Here is a 13,138-nt window from a genome sequence, read left to right as displayed (position 1 = left end):
TCGGGCAGAAAACAGTGCAAGGCAAAAACTAATGTGTTAAGTTATCCAACAAGGAAGCAAACCCCGCAACCACATGAACTCTGGTTCTTCTTCCCTTCCCCAACACTAAGTAAACCTCAAATATCTTCAAAGCACACCAACTCAATGTGTGCAAGACACCTCTCACTGGCTTCGCCTCAATAAACCCATTTGTAAGTTAAAAAAAATAAATAAATAAAATCAGAACAAGAACTCACCAGAGATGCCAGTCCACAAGCACACTCCAAACAAACATGTCAGAACTGAAAGACAGAATAAGACAAAAATGTCCTTGCTCAGGCAAGAAAGACCACACTGCACTCATCTGTCTCTCCCCCAGAGTCCTGGCGTCTCCCGGAAACGACGTCATGGCCGGTATTTAAAAGCCCGGCGTCCTGGCAGGGACCAATAGGAGGCCGCGACCGATTAGCGTTTACTACACGCTCTCACCAATTACCTGCAACATAGAATTAGATCAGATCAACTTTATCCATCTCCAGAGGGGAAATTCATTTTTCACGGCAGTGAAATAGTTATAATGTAAAAAAATAAAAAAACTATATGTAGTATAAATATAAATACAGAGACAAAAGATAGCAAGCCATCGACAAATACAACAGACAACAGATACAACAACAACATCAGGGATAAGAATGGGCAACATAAAGGAATAGTAAGGGTGAAAAATACACAACCAGAACCAAACAGCGATACGAAAGGAGTGAAAATAATAAATCGATGTAAATCGATATAAATCGTGACAATTTATTAAGAAAATAAAGAGACAGACAGAATTAAAGATCTTGAAAAAAAATCCAAAATCCAAAACCAAAAAAAAAAACCAGAAAAAAACTGAATGCTGCTGACAGAGTGTGTCAGCCAGGATTGTATTGGATTGGATTGATCTCTCATTAGAGCACTTGCTCACTTTCAAAATTTCTTATGTGCGTTTGTGTAAAAGTAGAGCTATTTTTTGCTGAAGTTTGTTTTCATTCACATTACATTCATTTAGCAGACGCTTTTATCCAAAGCGACTTACAAAAAGTGCAATTCAGTCATCGAAGATCCAAAGTACCAGTAGTCGGTATTCGGAAGTCACCGCTCTACCAAATAGCCGTCTCAAATCCATATTCATACATACATTCAAATTTTTTATTTTTTATTTTTTTGTTTTGTGGGGGGCAAAGTGCGATGAGCGGGGTATTGCTTGGTGAAGAGGTATGTTTTCGGGCGCCCTCGTCACAGGCGACCGAGACCCGGTCGGTTTAGAAGACATCCGGGATTCTTTTCGATGACCCCAGGGGACGAACGCCCCGCCACCAAAAATCACGTACGCACGTATCCCAGTTCAAAATATGCAGCCATTTAATGCCGTCACAAGTGTTGGAAAGGCAGTCAAAAAGGATGTCACAAAGTACCGTTTTGTACGACAACAAGGTGGTCAGTCAGCAAAACTCACACGTACACTATTACATATTTTTTATTCGAGAATTGAGATATACACAGCCGGACAAAATTACAGCTAAATAACTTCCATTCTTGCACGGCGTCCGACTCGAGCTCCGGGGATCAGGCAGCGAGCCCGGGTCCGGCAGGGAGGCCGCGGGCGGAAGAGTCGTCCTTCTCCTGCACCAGCCGGTTGTTTCTTCTGCAGCTCTGGCATCCGCTTCCGGGTGTCACGATGCTCCTCCAGCTTAGGAAGGGAAAAAAAAAAAAAAGGTCACGAGCACTCGTTAAACTTTCGGAATACAGCTGGGGGCGGCGGCGCACCTGCGGCTCATCAGGCCTCGTCAAGACGGGGACAAGAGGAGTCTGCCTGCGACCGCTCAAGCCAGATCATTGGTTGTTCCTCGCTAGTTCATGATTGACCATGTGGTGATCCTATTGAGAAGAAGTGTCCTTTACCACTCCTGTTGTCAGCTTTTGAACCCACTAGAGGTGCAACTGCCTCCCCACGCTTGACCTCTGTTGATCACGGTATGCCGTTATGTGTTTGTGAAAGGTCGTGTCTGAGGTGCCTCCCCTGTTCAGAGATTTTTCTTTTCTTATTTCGACAGATGGCTTCATTGACTCCTCAAACCATTGGTCTCCTCTGGCCAGGATACAGACACTGGTGTCTTCAAACGAACGGCCCTTGTCCTTCAGGTGTAGGTGGGCCTGTCCTGAAGCGGTGGCTCTCCGGTGTAGACGTCCTCACAATCTTCAGTGCACGTGACAGCACACGCACCACATTCTCGATCTTATGCCCTTTGGGTGCATACCTGAGCTGGAATTCTGTTAACTCCCCAAATGTGCACCAATGTTCTTTGTTCCCTGTCCAAGTAGGTGATGCTGATTAGTTTCCTGTGATGGGCCATCGTGACACCGTCCCTTCACATGCCGACCCCTTAGTCTCGTCTGCCGAAGAAGAACTTTACACTGCTTGACAAAGTAGTGACTGAACGAACAGAAAGTTCCCACTTGTCCACCAGTATCCTCTGCTCAGCCTTCAAACTGGCAAGCTCAAAAGTTTGGCCGTCCTTGAAATGACTTGTGTGGTTTTTATTGCCGTAAGGTGGCGTCATCCAGCGACCTTAATCTAACCATGGTGTTTTCAATATGACAATGTTATTCGGGGAGGTTTGGAGCGGTCTACTTTTTCTGTGAAATCACTGCATGTTGCCGCGGCGCCAGTGAGGGCAATGATTTTAAAGCGGTGCTGGGCTGCGTTGCCGTTGTATGAACTTGTGTGCACAGCCACCCTGGAGACTGCAGGGGCAGAACATGAGGACTGACTGACTGACTTGACCCTACCTGTGTGTCAAGGGGAAACATAACCCCAATTTTTTTTTTTTTTTTTTTTGGAAGGTGCGAGGTCTGGCAGGTCTAGATATATGTGCGCCTTATTTCTAAAAATATCATATTCTGTCAAGTAAAGCCAGAACACACATAAGCATCAATCACCAGTCTGAACAGCTGGAAGTCTGATTTTAATGGACAATTTATTGACAAGCAAACACTCACCTCTTCTAAAACCAAGACCTTCTTCTGAGGGGTGGACTGGTGTCCTATCAAGTTGCGCATCTTTTCTTTCTGATGAATTCATATAGAGATGAAAGTCAATATCACACACATTTGTGTGTGGAGGATAACTGAGCGGATAACTCAGTAAACTAACTTCCAAATGATATTTGGTGATTCTGATTTCTACGTGCTTTGTGTAAAGTTGGCCGAGTGTTTGAAAATACAGTGAAATCCTGAAGCAAAACCAAAGTCCTGTTGCCTATTTTCTTTCTAGCTGACGCAGCATGCTTGCTGTTGCCTAAGTGCTTTTCTCTTCATGTAAGGTTATATACGTGCTGAGCCTGACTGGTTACCTCAATCCCATAAGCTGCCAATGCCAAGTGTGGATACTGCTGGTTCGAGTCCAGCGCTGGTCAACAGCAACATTGGGTCCCGAACCTCAGTGAGAGCTGTCCCAGGATCTCCTTTGGTTGAAGCTCACAGATGGTGTAGTGGGATCAGCGACCTACCTTGCAACCGGTGGTCCAGGGTTCAAGTCTCCCTTTGCCAAATGAATCTAAGTGCAACTGTCTTTGATTTTTTTTTTTCCCCCCTAAGTGCTTTTTTCCTCTAAGTGTGACGTCATATAGGAGAAACCCGGATTTCTCTCTGTGACTGGTTAGCGCAGTGCCATAAGCCACTGACGCTGAATGTGATACCGCTGGTTCAAGTCCAGTACCAGTCACACAGCCACATCGGGTACCCGCCCGGTGGAAGGCCGACAACAGCCAGGTCGGGTCCCAACCCCGATACAAGGCCGACGTGGGGGAGTCAGGCGAAGCAAGGAGGAGGGCGAGAGGCAGACAGGCCGAGATAGGGAGGAGGGGGGGCCCCACTAACCAGGGCCCCCCGGGGGGACTTTGGGGGTAGAGAGAGGGGGGCATGTAAAGATGCACTGTAGAAACAAGCCTGCTATCAAAATTTTTTTTTTTTTTGGGGGGGGGGGGGTTCCATCAACATAGGGACCCCAGACACACAGTTGGAGGGAGATGGATACTTTATTGATTCTCAGGAAAGATAAACAAGATACAGGAAAAAGTATTTAAATTAAAATCAAGTTGGCTGCTAACTAAAGTTAGGAGAAACACATGATTAAAATACAAAAAAGCTTAAACACTTTGCTAACTTTACACAAAACTAGCCCCATGGCACTCTTAGGCGCTCACTGCACCTACAAGCACAAACACAACATTTAGCATTGCACTGTCAAACACCTTACAAAGAAATCACAGAAAAATGTCACAACCCAACATCTTACTGACTTCAGTAAAGTCACTGCTGTTATTTTTTTAAACACGAAATAACATTACACAAAATTATCAAGAAAAATCAAAGACGTCGCTTACCATTCATTTGCCAAGCACTTGTATGTACATTTGTGGACTCAGAGGACAATCTGAAAAACACACATTCTCATCACACTTTGCAAAACAAACATTACAATGACATTCCATCAAGGCTTCTCTTACTGTCAAGTTTCTTTCTGGATGCAAATTCACAGTCTGCATTGAAATACAACAAACACTTCAGTAGCCAGTCATCTTTAGCAATAAACAATTTGTATTATTGAGTCTATTATTGGTATATTAAGCCAAATTTTAGTTTGCCATTCAAATGGGAGCACCCAAAGGAACACATGCAATCCCAAGAGTTGTTTGACAAGACAGGATTACTTATTTCCTTACAGAGACTACAAAGATATCGGATTTGAACCAGTACCCTTCTGTTTCAGTCAGGATCAGCCCACTGACACCAGATCTCACAACATGCACCAAATATTACACAAATGCACTGTGATCCTTCCCACCAAGCTGATTTGAAGTCTATATATGCAGTAACAGAACCTGAGTCCAACAGCTATATATTTGAATAAATGGGAATATATCTTGCGGCCTTCAAAATCAAAGACCAGCTAGTAGAAGACAGTCCAAGAAACCACATGAATGTCAGAACATTTCAACCTACAAAAGTTGACCTCACGTGAACAAGATGTAGTCTACCTCCGCTCTTAAGTCACCTATAAAATGTGTTCGGTGAAGCCATTTCCATCCTTTTTGCAAAGTCTACCACCATCTTTCCCTCCACAAACCTATGCCCAATATCAAATCACCACTTCATCTAACTCCCATCCTACCTACAGGTCATAGCCGCTAACATTGAGCATCACAGCTTTAAGTCTGACTTTTTCACCCTCAGAACATTCCTCAAAGTCCTCCATCAACATAACTCCAATTCTCTGCCTGTCAGCAAAACAAAATCTACCAAGTATCTCGCTTTGCACCTGTTCTCCTGTACATCCACTTTCCTCTCCTCGTACCCACAGCAGCCCAATTTCCAACGGTACCCTGTGGGCCATCAGCACTGATGGCAGTAGTTAACATGGGCCTTCTGTGTCACTTGTTTAACATGTCAAATCACATGTTTGGTTATCTATCTTGGAATCTGGTTGGAATCTATCTTGTAACCTTCAAAATCAAAAAGCCACAGGATTCACATAAAGACCAGCTAGTAAACATTCCAAGAAACTGCATGCATGTTACTCAGAACATTTCAACCTACAAAAGTTGACCTCACGTGAACAAGATGTAGTCTACCTCCGCTCTTAAGTCACCTATAAAATGTGTTCGGTGAAGCCATTTCCATCCTTTTTGCAAAGTCTACCACCATCTTTCCCTCCACAAACCTATGCCCAATATCAAATCACCACTTCATCTAACTCCCATCCTACCTACAGGTCATAGCCGCTAACATTGAGCATCACAGCTTTACATCTGACTTTTTCCACCTTCCTCCATCAAGGTAACTCCAATTCTCTGCCTGTCAGTACAACAAAATTTGCCAAGTATCTAGCTTTGCGCCTGTACATCCACTTTCCTCTGCTGCCACTCCTTTTTCCTCTCCTTGTATCCGCAGCAGTCCAGTTTCCAACGGTACCCTGTGGGCCATCAGCACCGATGGCAGTAGTTAACCTGGGCCTTCTGTGTCACTTGTTTAACATGTCAAGTCGCATGTTTGGTTATGGCGCAAGTATCTGATGCAACCCTATGCACTCAGGGAGCCAAAACAAGAGGAACAAAAGTATGCAGACAGGAGTTGCAAGAAAGCATATTTATTAACACTGTGCAAAAACAATGGTACAAAGTGGAACGTCCTTGGCTCCAAAGCAGTTTGTGGCTTGACAACCGCTGCTGCCTCCAAAAGCAATTCCCAGTTCAGAGACCACGCAGCACTCGCCGGCACCATCCAGGACCAATAGGGGACGGCAACTGGTTACCATTTACTAAACGCTCTCCGCGGCTCAGAACTACCTGCAACAGAGGGAAACAGTGCCAATTGAACAGATTAACAAACAGGTGCTGCAGTGAAACAGACGTACACCTCAGTGTTACAAAGCTGAGGGCTAGAGCTTCCTTCTCAATGAATCTAGTTTGAGACTCCGGAATTCAGAAAATTGTTTTCCTACAAGGAATGAACAGCCACTTTAACAATCTGACATGAACGGTGTGCAAAGTTACAACTCAAATCTTTGGACTAGTACAGCCGTTCCACAGTAGCTATCAGAAAAGAGCAAAACAAAACCAAGCAGAGCCTGTGTCATGTACCTGAAACTAAAAGCAAATACAACTGGAGCGTCACTAACAAAGATTTCATTAACTGTCCCAATCAAAACAAATCTAAGTTTCAATAAAGACTAACTGAATCATGCTCACTGTCAATTAATTAGTCCTTAACACAGCAACAGAAAAACTACTTCAAGCATCTTATAAATTCTACCACAGACAAGACTGCAATTTAGAAACAATAAGTGTTGCAGTCAGATTCAACTAACTCATGCAACAAAAAGGTGAAAACTATTTGCGGAACCTTTTTGGGAGTAGAGGAGCAAAAACACTGCCGTAAAAAAAAAAAACCAAGAAACTTCAGTCATGTAAAAACAGCCTTCCATTAGCAGCATAAGCCAAAAACTGATGTGTCAATTTAGCGAGCACCGCAACCACACAAACACTGGTTCCTTCTTATCTTCCCCAATACTACGACACTTCTCCCCGGCATTGCCTCAATACACCCAAATGCCCCAAAAACAATTAGAAGAATAACTCACCAAAGATCCCAGTCCAAGAGCACAGCCCAAACTAATGCGTCAGAGCTGAAAGACAAAACAAAAGTGTGCTTCCCCGGTCAACCAAGACCACACTGCACTCACCTGTCTCTCCCCCAGAGTCCTGGTGTTTCCTGGAAATGATGTCACGGCCAGTATAAAAAGCCCAGCGTCCTGGCAGGGACCAATAGGAGGCCGCATTTACTAAACGCTTTCACCTGCTGCACATCACCTGCAACATGGAGTAAGATCTGATCCACTGTATTCATCTCCAGAGGGGAAATTCCTTTTTTCACACCAGTGTAAAAGTTATGAAGGAATAAAGGAACAAAGTTGATCCGATCTTATGTGTTGTAGGAAATTCGCAGCAGGTGAAAGCGTTTAGTAAATGCTAATTGGTCGCGGCCTCCTATTGGTCCGTGCCAGGATGGCAGCCTTTTTATACCGGCCGCGACGTCATTTCCAGGAGATGCCGAGGCTCTGAGGAGAACCTGCTGAGTGCTGGATGGTCGCTTTCGGCTGTGGAATTGCAAGAGGTGTCTTGCACACGTTGAGTTGCTGCGCTTCATCTTAGAGTCGGAAGGTAAGAAGGAACCAGAGGTTGTGCTTCAATTTAACTTTTTTTTGCTGCTTGGTTTTTGCTCCCTTTTTTGTCCCCATTTTTGGATCTTTGGAGGAACAAAGACTGTTTTGCTTTTTTTTTTTTTTCTGTCCAAATAGGTGTTGCTGATTCGTCTCCTCTGATGGGCGATCGTGACCCCGTGCCTTCACAAGAGACTCCTCAGGCTCGTCTGTACGGAACGCAACGCTTGGCTTTCGTTTGGATCACCACCTCTGGATGTCAGTCGGTATGTTTGCATGATTCTTCTTTCAATGTATGTGAGGTGGAGAAACCGTTCATTTTGGGAGTGTAGAGTGACACGAGTGGCCCTGAGACATTTGGACATTGCTATTGCAAACTGTCCTGAGTGACAAGATGCAGTCTTAGTATTGTGCATGAACTGCAACAGGGCTCAGAATCAGGCTGTGGGAAAACAGGCAATACTGCCTAGGAGTTGGTACCAGAGGTGTAGCCAAAGTCTGATGTGTTTGTAAAAGTGACAAGATAGCATTTGAGAGTTGGTGCACCTAGAACTTGCCAACACGAGAGCCGATGTTGCTAGAAAAGCTTAGAAAACCAAAATGATGTTTGGCTGTTTCTTGCCGGGAGCAGCTCCCAAAAAGCTCTGGTTTTGTTCGATCTGCTCAGCTTCATTTTCAGCTTTTCTGATAGCTACTGTGGAACAGCTGTATTAGCATGAGATTTGAGATGCAACTTCCTTTGCACAGCGCTTGTGTCTGCTTGTTAAAGTGGCGTCTGTTAACCTATGGAAGTGCTTTAGTGTTGTAACTCTTTGCAGTGTATGTCGGTTTCACTGTCTGTTCATCTGTGGCTCTGTTTCCCTCTGTATGTTGCAGGTAGTTCTGAGCAGCTGAGAGCATTTAGTAAATGGTAACCAGTTGCCGTCCCCTATTGGTCCTGGGCGACGCCAGATACCCTCTGGGAGCTGCACCGTCTCTGAACTGGGGAATTGCTTTTGGAGGAGGCAGCGGTTGTCAAGCCACAAACTGCTTAGGAGCCGAGGACTTTCCGCTTTGTACCATTTTTTGCAAATTTTGAATAAATACCCGTTCCTGTAACTTGTGTCTGGATACTTTGGTTCCTCTTGTTTGGTCTCCCTGGCCTAGACGGACCTGATAAATGCCATTAATGAATGCACAGGTTGCATCAGTATTAACGTGTGCCTTGGACCAATTAGTGCCGATAGCATACAGGGTGTCAAAGGAAATTGGACTGCTTTGGGTTCAAGGAGTGTGGAAGGAAAGGACAGTTGCTGTCAGGAAGGGAGTTGGAGTTACCTTTACGGAGGCCTTTGAGGAATGTTCTGGAGGTGACCTAGCAGACTTGAGTCTGAAATTGAAGGTGTGATGAGAGTTAGATGAAGTGGTGGGTAGGTTTGGTATCCAGCATAGACTTTAGTAAATACATTTTATTAAGATGACTCATGAGCAGAGGTAGACGACCTCTTGTATATGTGAATGAAATGTTGTCGACATGCTTGCAGTTTCTTGGAACGTCGTGTACTAGCTGGTCTTTATGTGAATCTATTCAGCTGTTGGACACAGGATGTAAAATCTGTCTCAAAGCAGGTTCTGCTCCTGCATAGATCAATATATATATATACTTCAAATCAGCTTGGTGTGAAGGATCCCAGTGCATTTGCTTCATATTTTGCACATATTTATGTGGATTTATGTTTACCAGATCTGGCATCAGCGAGCTGATTTTCTGAAACAGAAGGGCACTGGTTCAAGTCCATGTATATAGTATATATCTTTGTAGTCTCTGTAAATAGAGAAGTAGTTCTGTCTTTAAAACAGCTTGCTGGATTGCACGTATTCCTCGGGATGCTCCTGTTTGAAGGGCAAACTAAAAATTGGCCTAATATACCAAAAGTAGACTCAATCTGGACATTCAGAAATATTAAATAGTGAATAATACAAATTGTCACTAAAGATGTCTGGCCACTGAGGTGACTGTTGGGTTTCAATGCAGACTGTGAATTAGCATCCAGAAAGAAGGTTGAAGGTAAAAGAAGCCTTGATGGAACGTCATTGTATTGTTTGTTTTGCAAAGTGTGATGAGAATCTGTGTTTTTCAGATTGTCCTGAGAGTCGAGAAATGTACATCCCAAGTGTTTGTAAATATAATGGTAAGTGATGTCTTGGATTCTTGTTAATTTTGTATAATGTTTGTGTTCAGCACAATGTTAATTAATTACTGATATTTAAGCTGAATTGTTGTGTAGTTGAGGAGGTTTTCTTTGTATGCGTTGAAATGAAAGTATTGTTTGACAGTGCATCCCTAATTGTTGTTTGTGTTGTAGGTGTGGTGAGGCCAGAAGATGTGCATGTAAGAGTGCCAAGGCAGTGTGTGCACTCTGGCTAGCTTTGCAAAAATGAATAAAGTATGTATCCCCTCCAAATGTGTGTGGGGCCCCTATTTTCCAAAAAGTAGAATTTAGAAATTTCTCTAGCAGGGCTGTTTCTACGGTGCTCGTCTGCGTGCCCCCCTCTCTCTACCCCCAAAGTCCCCCCGGGGGGCCCTGGTTAGTGGGGCCCCCCCTCCTCCCTATCTCGGCCTGTCTGCCTCTCGCCCTCCTCCTTGCTTCGCCTGACTCCCCCACGTCGGCCTTGCATCGGGGTTGGGACCCGACCTGGCTGTTGTCGGCCTTCCACCGGGCGGGTACCCGATGTGGCTGTGTGACTGGTACTGGACTTGAACCAGCGGTATCACATTCAGCGTCAGTGGCTTATGGCACTGCGCTAACCAGTCACAGAGGGAAATCCGGGTTTCTCCTATATAACGTCACACTTAGAGGAAAAAAGCACTTAGGAAAAAAATTGTACTCAGATATATTTGGCAAAGAGAGACTTGAACCTGATATAGCCAATATTGTCCTGCGCTGGACTCGAACCAGCAGTTTCCACATGCAGTGCCAGCAGCTCATGGCACTGAGCTAACCAGTTAGGTTGACTTTTCTGGGTTGCACATATACAACCCTACTCTCAGAGAAAAGCACTTAGAAGGAAAAAAACAATCTTCAGCAGATCATGGGCAAAAGGACTTAGAAAAACACTTTGGGAAAAGGACTTAGGTTTTGAACCACACCGGCCAGGGTGGACACTTTTTATTTTCACAACTACGAGCATTGAATATTCGTCCGAAAGAGAAGATCATCTGGACGGAGCAGCGGTCCACTCCTCATGATCAGAAAGTCTTGGTTTTAGAAGATTTGAGTGTTTGCATGTAAATAAATTAGGCATAAAATCAGACCTCCAGCTGGTCAGACTGATGTGTGTTCTTGGTTTATTTGAAAGAAAAAGCAGACATTTTACAGATGATGGCACATTTTATATTCGTATATACACACACTTATGTAAATACATTTACATGTATATCCATATGTATATAAATACACATATACATACAAGTATTTGTCTATATAAACTCACAAATACATGCTTGGATAAATAAATATTCATACATACATCATGAATAGAAGTACTTATACATATCCATACATGAACAAATATACATGTGTGTATATATATACACACACATTATACGTACATATATTAATATTGCTAATCAAATATATACATATACGTACACATATACAATAATACATATAATCTCATACACGAAAAATCATACACACATACATATATATATATAAAATATATCCATACATAGATACACATATATGTATACATATATATAAATATACATATATATTTACATACATATATATATACATACACATATATAATTATATATATACATATACATACATGCACACATACTTAATGTTATGTGTGTGTTTATATACATTCTACCTGAGATTTATTTATATACATATACATACATGCACACATACTTAATGTTTTGTGTGTGTTTATAATATACATACATGCACACATACTTAATGTTATGTGTGTGTTTATATACATTCTACCTGAGATTTATATAATGTAGATATTGAGTGATATGCATAAAGAAAATGTCTAAAGTAAAAAAGCTTTGGAGCACAGCAGACTAGGAGTCCAACAGAGACGTATATTCCTGTGCGTGTGCGCGACACACACACACACACACACACACACACACACACACACACACACACACACACAAACACTCTCTCCTCGGTGCATTTCAGGCCTATTTTGATGCGATTTTTGTTTTCTCTTTCTCAACTGTTAAAACAGTTTCTTTGAATATTGTCATCTGTTTCAGTCTGACTTTTTATTTTTGAAAACTCTCGCTGTTTATTTTACTTTAAGTGTTTTTTTTTTTTCCTTCCTCTCTCTCTCCTGACATTTATTTCTGACCTTCACGTCTTTCCTCGCAGATTCAGAGCCACTTCTTGCTTGACTCTGTTCCGATATTCTTTTGAAATGAAATTAATTTCCGCTAATGTGAAGGTTGTTTTGTTTTTTTTCGCCGCAGTTGACAAGCACTCTCTTCCACACACACACACACACACACACACGCTCAGGCCAAAGTGTTGTACATACAGAATATCTGACCCCCTGCTCTCCCAGATTGCTTATTGATCCCGGCCTCTTTAAACCCCTCACCCTTTATTACCTCACAGCGACAGTCGATCCGGCCGGCGCTTCTGTATCAGGTTGCATGAAAAAATACCGAACGGGACGATTGGGGTCGGATTTCTTCCCCGGCCGTCATCTCAGCTCTGGACTCTGATACACCGAGATCCTTTTCTCGTCCTCCGTCCTGCAGATGGAGGTGATCCTCAGGCTTCAGGCCCCGGAGGGGGGGGGGGGGACGCAGGCCACAGCGGCCAGACGATCAATAGGCACGATAAAGGGAGTCTGATCCATCAATAGCGCATCCCCACGCAGGCTATCTGATGGTAGCCGCCGCCGCCGCCGCCGCCAATCTTAAGATTTGCTGCCGTTTCTGGAAAATCGGGTTCTGCTGCTTCTGGTAAAAACAGAAAAAAAAAAAAAGGTTGAAAAAGCAAGAACTGTTCCTGGAAGAGTCATTTGAAATTGTCCTAAAAAAAAAAAAAAAAAAATTCAAGGAAATATGAGGAAAAATACAGTAAATTCCGGCATATAAGCCGCAGTTTTTACGACGATATGCAATTTATAGATTTTTTTTAGGGCACAAATGAAGCGGTTTGAGCAAACCCACTCCCATTTATGATAATTCTTCCTATCGGCTGTTGCGCTCTTTGCAAACGCCGCCGTCGTGAAAAAAAAAAAAACGCGCAAAAATGCATTTGATGCGGTTTTCGCATTGAAAGTGATCATTCTGGCTGTGGAAGAAGGAAATAGAGCTGCTGCACAGAAGTTTGGTAAATGTTCTGGAAAAAAAAGAGTTTGCATTATGCGTCGCTAGATGTAGATGGT

General features: G+C 43.2%; 1 long non-coding RNA gene across 2 annotated transcripts in view; it reads right to left on the bottom strand.

The window, feature by feature from the left end:
- Window positions 1-11,562: 11,562 nt before the first annotated feature.
- LOC147219704 (uncharacterized) overlaps window positions 11,563-13,138 on the bottom strand; it is a 6,988-nt gene continuing 5,412 nt past the window's right edge. For both annotated transcript variants that reach the window (XR_015108014.1, XR_015108013.1), the window contains exon 4: window positions 11,563-12,707. This is a non-coding gene — a long non-coding RNA (uncharacterized LOC147219704). The remainder of the gene's footprint in view (window positions 12,708-13,138) is intronic.

Source organism: Fistularia commersonii, chromosome 24 (assembly GCF_037954325.1).
Source record: "Fistularia commersonii isolate RoL2024-O1a breed Wild chromosome 24, RoL_Fcom_v1.0, whole genome shotgun sequence".
NCBI classification, from domain to species: Eukaryota; Metazoa; Chordata; class Actinopteri; order Syngnathiformes; family Fistulariidae; genus Fistularia; species Fistularia commersonii.
Note: the sequence above shows the minus strand (reverse complement) of the source record. Positions and strands in the feature narration are given on the sequence as shown.